This window comes from Uranotaenia lowii, chromosome 2, assembly GCF_029784155.1.
Source record: "Uranotaenia lowii strain MFRU-FL chromosome 2, ASM2978415v1, whole genome shotgun sequence".
In the NCBI taxonomy this organism is placed as follows: domain Eukaryota; kingdom Metazoa; phylum Arthropoda; class Insecta; order Diptera; family Culicidae; genus Uranotaenia; species Uranotaenia lowii.
Genome location: NC_073692.1, coordinates 148,420,622 through 148,435,046, shown reverse-complemented (window position 1 = coordinate 148,435,046; position 14,425 = coordinate 148,420,622). Strand labels below are relative to the sequence as shown.

The 14,425-nt window shown below is 40.7% G+C and overlaps 1 protein-coding gene across 2 annotated transcripts in view; it reads right to left on the bottom strand.

Annotated features, from left to right (window-relative positions):
• LOC129749438 (cyclic nucleotide-gated cation channel subunit A) overlaps positions 1-14,425 on the bottom strand; it is a 721,507-nt gene that overhangs the window by 18,489 nt on the left and 688,593 nt on the right. The window lies entirely within an intron of this gene.

Sequence of the window (14,425 nt, the reverse complement as noted above, 5' to 3'; positions counted from 1 at the left end):
CAAAAATCGTAAAAAGATTCAACTTACAATGTAGAATTCATATTTTTTTGCAATAGTATGTTTTCTTTTCTTACAATTGCATTTGGAAGTTCAAAAATGATCAAATTTAAGTCTTAGAAAGTAGCTTGGTGAGAAAAATATATTTTGTATGGGACTGTTATGATAGTAGATTCGAAAAAGGTTTCAAATATGGTCGATTAACAGTCCCATAATGAATAAAAATGGTGCTCTCGACCTTACCAATAACCCAATTTCGAAAATTTCAGGCCTAACGATTTATTATGACAACCAAGAAACGATTTTCGTCTATGCTGAAAGTGGTGGTCACAATTTAAAAATATATTCCAAAACAGAAAAAGCTGATTGTCTCGCTTGCTTATTTTTGTATATGGGACTGTTATGAAAGAAGGGGCGGTAGATTGTTGCAGCTTAACTGACTTCATGTTATATCCAAAAATCTAATAACGTATTCGTTAATACCCAGTTTTGCACCAGGTCACAACAAGTTATGCACATTTTACTGTCATTTTAAGATGTTTATGCGCTAAGTTTTGCATCCGTAATTCTCCAGATTTGATTAAAAATGGACGGTGGAACACTGAAGATTCGTGTGTGAGAGATCGAGGTAGCAAAACACTTACGACGAATTATGTTCGTTCTAGTATGGTAAACCTCAAAACTGGGCGAATGTAGAAAACGAATACGGTAACATTTGTGCCACTTTCTCATACTTTTTTGATCAATGGGAAAGGATTTTGGTGTCCAGTGCTTAGCTCCCGATATAAAAACTATGTAAAGCACGTCTATATTTCATTTTTTTTAATCACATTTTTGTGATCCTAAACACAGGGACTGAACCTTCTACTATTGGCATTGATTATGCTTCACAATGATATTTGATCGAAAAATTAATAAGTTATATAGTATATGACCAGGTTGTAAAAGCAACATTCCCATTATTAGTTATATCACATAAACAATACGATACTCAAAATTTTGGTTAAAATTTAAAGTCAGTTTTGCTGCAAACACTCTACAAAGCACGAAAAAGAAGTGTTTTTTACCTGCTTTGGTAAGTTCTTTTGTTTCCATGTTGTTAGAACTGCTTGCTATCTCCATATGTGAGTGCAGTTGTTCGACCATTGTTTGTTTTCAATGCAAAAATAGAGATTTATTGTCATTATTTCTTTCATAACTCTTCAAGGTGTTAATGGCCCACTTTGGTGTCTTCAGATGAAAGTTGCATCATGAATCGAGCTATACAATGGTATTTTTTGCAAAATATTCGGTGGTGCAGCCGGTACTTTTAGACGCCATTTAAAGTTTATTTACAACTTTTCATGTTGAAGGTCATTATTTAATTTTTTTCAACTATTCTATTTGGAAAGCTGATAAAATTTCAATGCATTTTGATGTGTTATTTTATAATTTCCGTTGAGAAACAACAGAGTTATGTAGCTTTGAAAAATGGTTATTTTTTATTTACAAAAAAATCTAACCGAAGCTAACTCAAAAAATAAAAATGTTAGAAATCTGAAAAAAATACATGTGTTTTTAAGTCGCAAAAATGAACCAAATTTTCAATTTTGGGGAAAATCTGAAGACCCCCGGCGCAAATTGTCAGATAATAAAAAAAAATCCCCTCATCTTAAATCTGAACGCATTTAAACGGGTCTATCTCGGAGCTAAGTAAACGAAATAAAAATGTTTTGTACTCAAAATGTAGATTTTTTATTGCACTTTAAAGGAAAAATAACAAAAAAATATTCTGATGTGAAATCTCGAATTTTTCGTCGAATACCACTCATCATAGTTTGCACACCCTGTTCGCTGACCTCAGCGGCCATTTTGTTTATTTGTTAATTTGTATAAAAAATCAACGGATCACATGTTGATCCAAATGATAACTTAATCCTAAATAACTTATCAGAATGGCCAAAAACGTACCATACGAAGAGGCAATGCGCCTAATCTCCACTGCAAAGGGTACGCCCCCTGCAAAAAACGCAAAACGGGCGCGTAGTGGAGATAACGCTGGTTCGAGCAGTGTGGAAAAATCGAAAGCCAAGAAGGCTAGAGGGCCACTAGCCCCAACGAGACAGCCGCACTCAAATGAACCAAGACAAGCTCGACCACACGCCAATGATGCTCGTGAAGGTCTACATAGGGCCAGTCGCCCAATAAGACCAAAAGAGAAAACAAAAGGCAAGTCAAAGCAAAGGTCCTCCTACAGTGAGGTTGCTGGTTCTGTGAGGGTAGGCATACTAGCCAAAAATTACCCCAGCACACAGCTGAAAACAGAACAACTTAAAATGGTACAGCAGGCGATAAAACGGGCTGTTCTCGGTCAAAGGCAGGAGAAACTTAAACCGAAGTTCGCTCAATGCTCGTACAAGTCTGGCTTCATGATTGTAACGTGTCTTGACCAGGCTACATCGGACTGGCTAAAGCAAGTTATACCAACAATCAAGCCATGGGTAGGAGCTGAACTAGTCGCCGTTGGAGATAATCAAATCCCAAGATAGGAGATCCTTAAGGCTCACTTACCTGGAGCTGCCGAGGACGATATCGGTACGATTCAGGCTACAATCGAGAGCCAAAACGATGAGCTTAGTACTGAAAGCTGGAGATTCTACGATATCCACAAAAAGAACGAAGCTCTCGAAGTGGTTTTCACCGTAGACGAAACCTCGATGAAAGAGTTGGAGAAGAGGAACTTCGTCATATACTATGGATTTGGTTCCAGTAAAATCTGGAAAATAACCAAGAAAAATCCAGAAAGCAGAACTGTTGAAGGGAACACCACCGATAAAGCTGCTCAAGGACCCGGGCAGCTAAAACAGGGCCTTGTAAAGGACCTGTCGGCGACAGACCAGGTCCAATCCACAGAAGGAGAGTCGATTAGCAAAGAAAGTACCTTGGCGACACTCAATCTCAATGAACCAGAGTCGAAGGACCAGGGCCAACCTATGGACCAGGGACAAGACTCAGGGACAAACGGGAAACTCTGGACCAGAGAAGGAATCTGCTAAAAACTATGTTCGTCGCAAAAATCTTACTGGGTGAAATCGACGCTCCTGCTATATTGGAAAAAATCAACCTGAATGTTATCCCGAGAACCCTTCGATCCAGAGAACCACTGCGGTTAAACTTCCACCGAACGGGCTACGGACAATACGAACCAATCCGAGCAATGTGCTCAACTTTTAACGAATATTATGAATGCTTTGATTATAATCTATCATCTTCCGTTATTCGTTCCCTACTTCTACATGAAATCTAAATGCCGGTTTACTTGTTTTTGATTTGTATAATATTAGTTAAATAGTTTTTAAGTTTTCATGTAGACCTCGTTGTCAGATTAATAAACAACAATAATAATAATAATAATAATAATAATAATAATAATAATAATAATAATAATAAAATGAGAAAAGCCTCAGTAAATTCAATGCAGATCGCTCACCGGAAGGGACTGGGTTGTTGAATATGGTCCCATGTTTGGAACAAGATCAACTTAAACCAGGCCCGAGTGGAATGAGCAGTTCTAAAGGTAAAGAACCATCAACAAACCTGCTAACACAAAATTCAGAACTACTAAGACTGGTTCAAGAAGCCTCAGCACATGAAGCAAACCAAAACGAGACAAGCAAACATGTGCAAATGGCAAAAAGCCGGTGCCTTGCCCCACCATCACGGGCAAAAAACAACAAAAATGAACACCCTAAAATGTGTTCAGGCGAATCTTCATCATGCAGTAGGAGCCTCGAGTACACTACTGAGAAGATACGTCTCCGAAAACCTGGACCTTGCCTTTATCCAGGAACCTTGGGTTAACAAAGGTAAAGTACAAGGGCTTTACACGCCGAATGGTAAGATTCTTTACGACGATAGAAGCGCTCACCCAAGGGCTGCTTTACTAGTTAATAAAAGAATTAAATTTACTCGCTTTACAGAATTTATCGACGGAGACATCACGGCTATACGAATGGAAATACCGACACCAAGAGGTAAGCACACGGTAAGTGTAGCCTCGGCGTATTTCCCAGGAGATAGCACCGATATACCCCCACTGATGGTAGTAGAATTTGTAAGAACATGCCGGGCACAAAACCAGCAGTTTCTCATCTGCTGCGATGCTAACGCACATCACACGCTGTGGGGAAGTACAGACATCAACAACAGAGGTGAGTCTTTATTAGAGTTTCTTCCACAAAACCATATTGAAATATGTAACGAGGGAAACATACCTACGTTCACAACGGCGAACAGACAAGAAGTCCTCGATTTAACTCTATGTACACCACTGCTTCTAGGGAAAATAAATAACTGGGAGGTGTCGGATGAAGAATCACTGTCTGATCACAGACATATTCATTCGACATAGTGGGAGGAGAAATAATCAGGGACGTTTATAGAGACCCTAGGAACACCAACTGGGATCTCTACAAACACACACTTGAAGCTTGTAAACCTTTGTTGGATGGGAAAATACGCACAACAAAGCAATTAGAGGAAGCTTCAAACAGTTTTACATAAAATCATACATACAATAAAATCATATACGCTTTCGAAGCAAGCTGTCCACTGATGGAACGTGTTTCAACCAGAAGAGTTCCTTGGTGGAACAGACAACTAGAAAAGTTAAGGAAAAAAACAAGAATACTTTTCAACAAAGCAAAAGCTGACTCAAACTGGGATGACTATCGTAAGTCCCTAACTGAGTACAATACAAATATTCGAAGAGCTAAAAGAAGTAGTTGGAGGCACATGTGTGAATCCATTCAAACTACGCCAGAATCTGCCAGGCTCCAGAAAGTTCTATCTAAAGAACACTCAAATGGACTGGGTCAATTGAAGAAAAACAATGGGGAGCTTACTACAGACCCAGAAGAAACACTTCAATTACTACTAAGTACGCATTTTCCAGGCTCCATCGAAGGGTTAGAGATCATGGACACTCCGGCTGGAAGACCCAGTCGAAGTGTTAGACGCGAGGAAGCTCTCCGCAAATCGCGCACAATCTTTACACCGTCAATGGTTAACTGGGCAATAAGTACATTCGAGCCATTGCTTTAAAGCAGCTTTATGCTGGTGAAGATGGAGTTATGCCAATCCAGATACAGCAAGCAAAACAAATGGTAACACCTGCCTTGGTAGAGATGTTTGTCGCCAGTATGACCCTCTGTCATATTCCCACCCAGTGGAAGAAGGTGCGCGTTATCTTCATCCCGAAACCAGGGAAGAAAGATAAAACTCAACCAAAGGCATTCAGACCTATCAGTCTGACATCCATTATTTTGAAAATAATGGAGAAGATACTTGACGAGCACATTAGATCTCAGTATCTTAGCTTATGTAAGCTGAACAATTTTCAGTTCGCTTACAAAAAAGGTATGTCAACGGTTACGGCCTTACATACCTTAACACAAAAACTAGAAAAGACTATGGAGGCAAAAGAAATAGCACTTGCTTCTTTTCTAGACATTGAAGGGGCATTCGACAACGCATCTCATTACTCAATCGAATCAGCTATGAAAAGACGAGGGTGCTACATGGTAATTGTTGACTGGACTAGGACCATGCTGATAGATAGAACCATTTATGCAAGCTTGGGAGGACTTACGATCAGAACCACTCCAACTAAGGGATGTCCCCAAGGTGGGGTTCTATCACCGTTGTTGTGGTCACTGATCGTGGACGACCTCCTAAACAAACTTGTATCTATGGGATTCGAAGTTATTGGCTTTGCTGATGACGTAGTTATTATAGTTCGGGGAAAACATGAGAATGTGTTGTCTAATAGAATGCAATCTGCACTTAACTACGCTCTATTCTGGTGCAGTGAAGAGGGACTGAACATTAACCCTTCCAAAACTACTGTGATAGCATTCATTATGAGACGAAAAACTGCCCTAAAACCTCTAACACTAGATGGGGAAGTGCTAAACTTCGAATCACAGGTGAAATATCTAGGAATCATACTAGACTCAAAACTATCATGGAACCCACAGTTAGAGCATTGATAGCCAAGGCTACAACAGCTCTATGGGTTTGCCTCAAAGGAGTAGGAAAAAAATGGGGACTAAGGCCGAAAATCGTCCAATGGATATTTACAGCTATAATAAGACCCAAAATCTCCTATGCCTCCTTAGTATGGTGGACCAAAACTGTGCAAGCTACGGCCCGGAAGAAACTAGCGAAGCTTCAAAGAATAGCAACGCTATCTATAACTGGCGCTATGCGAAGCACATCAAGCGAGGCTCTGAATGCACTACTAAATATTCTGCCACTACATCAATTTATTGAGTTAGAGGCAGAACGTAGTGCCTTGAGACTCTCAAAAATCAAAACTCTCTATGAGGGGGATCTTACAGGACATCTAAAAATCCTAAATAAATTTAAAATAAACTCACTTATTGTAAAGAATGATGACTGGATGGAGCCCGTTTTCAACCTAGACATACCATACAATGTAACTATCAACGATAGGGACGTGTGGGAGTCAGGTGGTCCTGAGGTTCCTCCCGGATCGATTAAATTCTTTACTGATGGGTCAAAAATGGATAATAGAACTGGGGCAGGGGTGTTCGGACCTAGACTCAGGATCTCAATTCCTATGTGAAACTGGCCAACAGTATTCCAAGCAGAAGTTCAAGCAATTCTAGAATGCACTTTAGCCTGTTTGAAAAGAGGATACAGGTACACAAGTATCTATATATTTTCTGACAGCCAGGCCGCTCTCCGGGCACTTAGTACGTTCACATGTTACTCCAAGCTAGTATGGGAGTGTATTGTTGCACTAAGAAACCTGGCCATACGGAACAGAGTATTTTTATTCTGGGTTCCAGGCCACTGAGGTATCCTAGGGAACGAAGAAGCAGACCAGCTAGCTAGGGAAGGATCTCAGGGCCTGTTAATTGGACCAGAACCCTTTTGCGGAGTATCGAGGAGTGCCTTAAATATGGAACTCAAGAACTGGGAAAGCACCACTATTGGCTCCAACTGGAGAACAGCAGAGGGAGCAGCTCAGGCGAAAAGATTCATAGAACCAAGCGCACGACTCTCCAAAAATATGTTGAACTTAAATAAGCACGAGTTAAGTACTTACACAGGTCTCTTGACCGGACATTGTCCAACAAAACAACATATCAAACGGATGAACATTATTCAAAACGACGACTGTCGGTTCTGCGGGTTCGAAAAAGAAACTGCAGAGCATCTTCTATGCAACTGCTGCGCCCTCCTAAATAGGAGAGAGCGTGCTCTTGGGGCAAAGTTAATAAGCGCACAACACATATGGTTGCATATCAGCCCTAAGAAGGTTATATCATACATCTTTGATATCATACCCGATTGGGATAAAATGCTTAGTCAGAAATCAACTGTCACTTCAACCCATAGTGCAGGTGAGCCTGATAGCATACAGTAACGCGGGGTAATTACCACAATAGATCAACTACTGGTCGCAGTGGGCTCTCCCCTACAAGAAAAAAAAACTTATCAGAATTAAAATCCACTCGACACAGTTCTGGACACGTCTAATATTTTCATTCGGAACACATTTTTGAAACGTCAAAGTCGAAATGCGCAGAAAAACGATTAAAAGTTTTTAAGATTCCGACAAAAGCGCTGTTGGCCCCATAGTTGTTCAGCCGAATGGGAACGTAGAGCTGCAAATGCTGGTTTCATAATCCTCGAGGTCGTACACTGAGAGGGACAGCCTCCAGCAGCGTGGGAGAGTCTATTCTCGATGTCAGCAGGTCAGCCACAACTAGAGCCCGAGTAGCGTTCCTACGAACTTGAAGCGTGTCCAAGTCTAGAAGGCGGCAACGATTTTCGTAGCTTGGCAGACGAAGCGGATCGTGCCAATTCAAGTGACGTAGGGCATACCGCAGGAAGCGCCGCTGGATAGCCTCGATTCGTTCAGCTCCGTTCTGATAGAAGGGTCACCAGACAGCTGATGCGTACTCGAGGATGGAACGAACTATGCAGCAATAAAGACTTTTAAGGCAGTACACGTCTTTGAAGTCTTTGGCCATGCGAAACAGGAATCCAAGGTTTCTAGAAGCTTTGTCAACAACATAGTTCGTGTGAGTCTTGAACTCCAGCCGTTGATCGAGGATAACTCCTAGATCGTTGAGGTGTTCTACTCGGGTGATGGTTTCGCTTCCAAGGATGTACTCCGCACGAAGAGTGTGCCGCTTACGGGAAAATGATATAACCGAGCATTTGCTGCGGTTCAACGGCAGGCAGTTAATGTCGCACCAGTGAGCAAATACGCAAAATTGCTGCTGTTTTTTTGTTTCGGTTATAGCCGTTTTAACATCTTTATGTCATTCGCGACTTATATCAACGATGAAGTTGGCGGACAAGTCATTGAAAAACTTATCCGGTACAACTGTGATCGATGTTTACTCTTGGGCTCGAACTCACGGACATTGGCGCAGAAAGCAATCGACTTGCCAACTGAGCTTTCGGTTGAATTGCATGCTGTTGAAAATTGTTGCTGTAAAAAGTCGATATCGTCTTGGTTGTTTATGGCGTGAAAAAGTTTCAGGTCATCAGCATAAGCAAGTTTTGTGCCTACAAGGAGCGAGAGTGCGTCATTGAAGTAGATTACGAAAATTATCGGTCCTAAATGGCTTCCTTGGGGTACTCCTGAGGGGGCAGGGAATGGCCTGGAAAAGGATTCACCAGTTCGAACGGATAATTTACGTCCCTCTACATAACTCCGGAACCAGTCCAGTAGAGATCCACAGAATCCTAAGCGTCCGAGCTTTGCGATCATGGTTCACTGCAGCTGCGTTGGGATTAGAAAGATCGAGCTCGACTTCCCATTCGATGGATTCCAGAACGCGCAATATAGCCTCGGAATCCATATTCTTAAAATCATTATAGTAAGACGTTTTCTCAATGGGAGAATATAACCTAGCGGCACCGAGTGAGACCACTAGAGCTGGGTGATGTAGGACGTCTTTGACGAGTGGAGCTGGAGCTTAATCGATCGTCGGAATCCTGAACCCTTCGTTAACAAAGCAGAGGTCAAGCATCCTTCCGTTCTCGTTTTCAATGTAATTTATCTGTCGTAGAGTCGCTGTGCTTAAGGCATCTAAGTAGACGCTGCAAGGTGACGTGAAAGAAGAACGCGCAGGATCTGGAAACAGGAATCCGCCCTGTGAAAAGCACCATTTCAAGCCAGGCATGTTGAAGTCGCCGATGACGAGGATGTCATCTTCAGGAGAGCAAATGGAACTGACCTTAGAGAGGCAACGTGAAAAAGATTCGGCTACAACCAGGTCACTGGAACGATCAGGAGGCGCGTACACTACGCACACATAATGTTTCCGATCACCAAGATCGATGCGAGTCCAAAGAATTTCCAGATTAACCCAAGAGTCGTCTTCAATAAGCATGGCGGGGAGTTTAGATTTAACAGCAAGTAACACACCGCCTCCGGTCGATTTTTCGCTGTTGAGTGGACTTCGATCGCAACGAAACACTGCGTAATCAGAGCCGATAACCTGACTCCACCATCTCTTCTTCTCTGTTGCATCCCAAGTCGTCCTACCATTCTTCTTCATCTTCTGCTTGACAATTTCCCAATATTTTTCGGTAGGGCAGAATTGAGGGCAGTTGGGTGGGTTGATGTCCTTTTCGACAAAATCCACCCCGTTGTCCCGATATCACTGTATGTACGTTTTCTCAGGCACTCTTCCTTGTACATCTTGGAGTTCATGGTCTTGTTTGCCACAAAAACCTGGGTTTTTAGTCCGCAGCTGCGAATACCTTGCCAGATCAAACACTTTCTTGCAAAATTATCAGCAAAAACGAATTTGAACTTGGCGGGGACATCACCCCGACCAGTGCGGTGGCTTTATAAAATTTTTGACCAGGAAGCTGCACAAAATCCATCTTCACGTGTGTTTCGTCATCCATGAGGATGCATCCGTCGTACCTTGTTGTATAATTTCCAGGCACGTCTTTTGGCTACTACATTCTGCTTCAATGTTCGTATTGGTTGCTTACTGGCGCGATAAGATCGTATTCCTTCGCGCAGACGAATCCTTCTGACGGTCGGCATTGAATTTCTTACCGATGTCATTCCTTAGTTCCTGTATGACGCTGCCATACCTGCCGATCAATAATATGGCACACGGCGCACGGAAACGTTTGAGAAAGCTACAGGCGGTCGATTTGACCATTTTCAATAATTTTTCGATTTTTGAACCTGACCACGTCGGATTTTTGACGTGGCTTTCTAAAAACGAATCGTAATGAAATTTTCAGTACTGATAGAGGAACCATTTCAAAACAAAGTACTGCTAAAATATTTCAAATCCGACCACTAGGAGCGCTGTGATATAATCTACAGTGCGTCACACGGTAATAAATTGGTTCACTAATAAAATGGTCAAAATATGGCGGTCAAATCGTATGCCAGAAAGTTGGACCGCTAGCAGGACGAGATGTCGAAAAATTCCGTACAGCTAAAATTGGATGATTTGGAGATGAAGCCAAGCCACATGGCATAATAAAAGCATCAACAAGATCGAGTGTTCAGTTTCGTATGTGTAAGTACATTGAATCAGGCCAATTCTGTTGTTCTCATTAGTAACTACAATTTATTCACTGTTTTTCTTGTTTCGCTCTGTGGAGTAAAACAAAAATTTTCAAAACTCCGGAAGGTAAGAGGTTCTTATCTCATATCTTTCTAATGATAAGAACATGTTCGCTAAAATAGATCAACACTTCCAAGGCTCTATTGAATTTCAGCAAGCAATGTCTCATAACAGCAAACAACAAAAAAAAATATTTTGCAAATGCCCCATTCTATATATTATTATCTATTCAGAAAATAGTTCATAACTCGCAAAATTTTCAGAATTTTTATCGGTGGAAAGTTTATTTGGCTTCTTTTGGACAACTTGAAGGAAAATCTGCGAATTATGGTAGACAGGCTTGAGCAACAAGCGTTTTGGAAAAAAAATTTGGGTGAGACAGACACCCCAAAGTTGTCCCAGCAAACATAACATCGCATTAGAAATGTCAGCTCAATTCGTTAACAATGTTAATGCGAATCGTAATTCCTACCAAACCAAGTAAATGATCGTAAAAATGGTTAGTTAAAGTCTACCGACTCGTATATGAAAAAATTGCGCCATGTTTGCAAATTTGTCTCCCGCGTGCGGGATTCAAGTGAGAAAACAACCTTGTTGTTCTCTCTGCGATTAGCAGTGCAACCAGATTTCTAAAAATCAGAGGGTCCATTTGGTTAAACTGTCCAATGAGAGAAGCAGCAAGTATTGTCGCTGGCAACGGTTTGCATGCATTGAGAACAAAACTTGCGCTCTCTCGCATACTGTCAGGATGTACGGTAAAAGGTGTTGTATATCGTCCAATTTTAACAACACTTATCGCATAAGCCAGAAGTTAAAAATATGTTTGTATATTGCCTCCACTTTAGTACGTAAATGCTGTTTTTTCGAGTTATATAAGATGATTTTATAATGTATATGAAGCGTATAGCAAAGTTTGTTGAGAAATATACCTACAAAAATGTTTGCTGGGGTACTAAATGGACACAAATTTAAATTTTCCAAGATATGTGTTTGAAATTGTTTATCGGTTTGATCCTCCAGATGCTTCGAAATATCCTGGTAAGAGACATTGTCAGTCGCCATGCACTCTCAGCATCATTAACAGATTTTTTAAAGTAAATAAAAGAATAAGATGCCAAGTGCCACGCTGTTTAGCTACTCGACTGGGACCAGTTGGTTGCGTTTTTGTTTAACACTTAAATGCCCATCGTCCAGAAAATGTCGGTCCTAAAATTTGAACAGCTATAACTTGTCAATCCCTGATCCATGTTTCATAAAAATGGGCCTTGATTCATCACTTGAAGTGTTTACTTTCATTTTTAGGTTTTTTTTCTTCAAAATCAATTAATTTTGGGATATATTTGAAAATGTAGAGATAACTTTTTTCGGAATGTTACCTCGATATTCTTCAGTGGTCCAATTACTAAAAATTCTAACAAAAAGTATGTTTTCAACATTTTTGGCTCGGAAACTTACTTACATTGTTTAATTATCATAATTTCTCGGAAATTAACTGATTTTCTTTTATTTTACAGAAAGAATATAAAAAAATTTAATGACAGTATGGTGTTCCCAGTATTTATGTATTCTAACAGCTTGCAAAATGTCTGATATCCTGATAAAATTAGAGTGGAGTATGAGGAGTTTTTTTTTTAACTCTAGTTGAATTTTGAAAAGTTGGAAATTTCATCGTATTTTGAAAATAAATTCCATGTACAAAATTTCTACTTCATCTTATCAAACAAATTTTCATTCGACGGGTCAACGTGCTTGTTGAATAACGGGATTCGAAAAATATGTCGTTTATGAAGTAGGGTTCTTAACTTATCAATAAGGATACTCTCAAAGCAAAGGTTTTTTTCAGTATTTGGAATATCGAAATTGGATAAATACATTAACGTAAAATCTTATCACATTTTTAATGTTATTAGCGAAACGAAGTTCGTACGGGATCAGCTAGTTTAAGAATTATAGACGTAGATCGATAGCTTTTAGCAAAAGGTAGATTTCGAACATGTAGTCCAAGTCTTTCACAGCAAGCACGTCCCTCACTGGAACGATGGGTGGTTTTCCTCGGGCTCGAAGGGAGTCTAATTAATTCGTTCTGGTGACAAGATGGACCTCACACGACCAAACAATATGCTCAATGTCATGGTAACCTTTGCCGCAACCGCGTCTAAGGAATAATGATTGGACATGAGATGGGAAAATATACGAATAAAATCCCGACTCAGATCCAACCTATTAAACCAGGGTTTAAGGCTTACCTTTGGGATAATCGAGTGGAGCCACCGACCCAACTCATCCTCGTACCATTTACGCTGCCAGTCAACGAGAGCGTTTCTACGGGCCAAAAAGTAGAATTCGCTGAAGGCTGACGCTGATAAATGTCGCCTTCAACCGCCCCCGCCTTTTCAAGTGAGTCTCATTGCCCACTATCGAACAATGTGATGGGACCCAAACAAAGTTGATGTTAAAGCAGCGTATTGATAAAGCACTCAACGTTACCTGAATCTTCTCAAGGAAAAAAGGCGAGTACTTTCCGGGTCTTATCGAGCAAATAGCCTCAACAGAGCTCCGTAACAATGGTATAGTGTCCAGCGGGTCGTGCTGCTATGTGGTCCAGTGCCCAATATATAACTGCTAATTCTGCAATATACACAGAGAATGGAGATTCAAGACTGAATGAGGCACTTGAAATTTGATTGAATACACCAAACCCAGAACATTCCTCTATCAGGGAGCCATCATTAAAGTACATTTTATCAGCATCGACGTGTCTATATTTAGCATCAAATATTCTTGGAATCAATAGTGGTTGATGCGAATCCGGAATTCCACGAAATTCCTGCTGCATAGACAAATCAAACTGGACAGAAGAATTGTCGTAATCTGGGATGTAAACACGGTTGGAAAGTATGAAGAAGGATTCACCTGCATGGACATGAAGACGTGGTATATAGACATAAATCTAGTTTGAAGATCTTGCTCAAGAAGCCTTTCAAAATGTACGATCACCAATGAGTTCATGACCTCACACCTGATGAGGAACCGAAGGGATAGTAAGCTAAAGCGATCTTTCAGTGGAAGTACGCCTGCCAAAATCTCGAGACGCGTAGTGTGCGTTGAAGGCATACAACCCAGAGCTATTTGGAGGCAACGATATTGCATACGTCCGAGTTTAATGAGATGTGTTTTGGCAGCTGATTGGAAACAGAAACTGCCGTACTCCATTACTGAGAGAATAGTTGTTCTATAGAGTTTTATTCGATCTTCTGGATGGGCTCCCATCAGGTGCCGGTAATTGATCGGAGAAAATTAATTCTTAGCTGACATTTTCCTTTCAGATACTCAATGTGAGCTCGCCAGGTGCATTTGGAATCAAACCAAACCCCAAGATACTTGAAACACCTCGATTGAGTGATCGTTCTGCCTAGGAGTTGAAGCTTTGGCTGAGCTGGTCTATGCTTTTTAGTAAAAACAACCATTTCCGTTTTCTTTGGAGAAACCTCGATCCTAAGCCCCAAAGCCCAGGAAGACAATACTAAAGTATCTTGTTAAGGCCTGTGCAGATGTGACTCAGTATCACCTGTTGCGGATTTCTGGTTGTAAGAACCATCAGGACCGACAGATACCAAAAGATCTAAGTCAGCTGTCCATCTGCACGAAGACTGCAATGAAAAAACCATTTCTTATTTGATTTTTTTTTTTTTATATTAAATACCTTGTGTTGTGAAATTTAAAAATCTCAAGAAGCGATTCGTCGGAAACCAGGCTTCTGCGATTCTCTTGATTTTTGCTCACTTTTTCTCATCTCCTTGTCA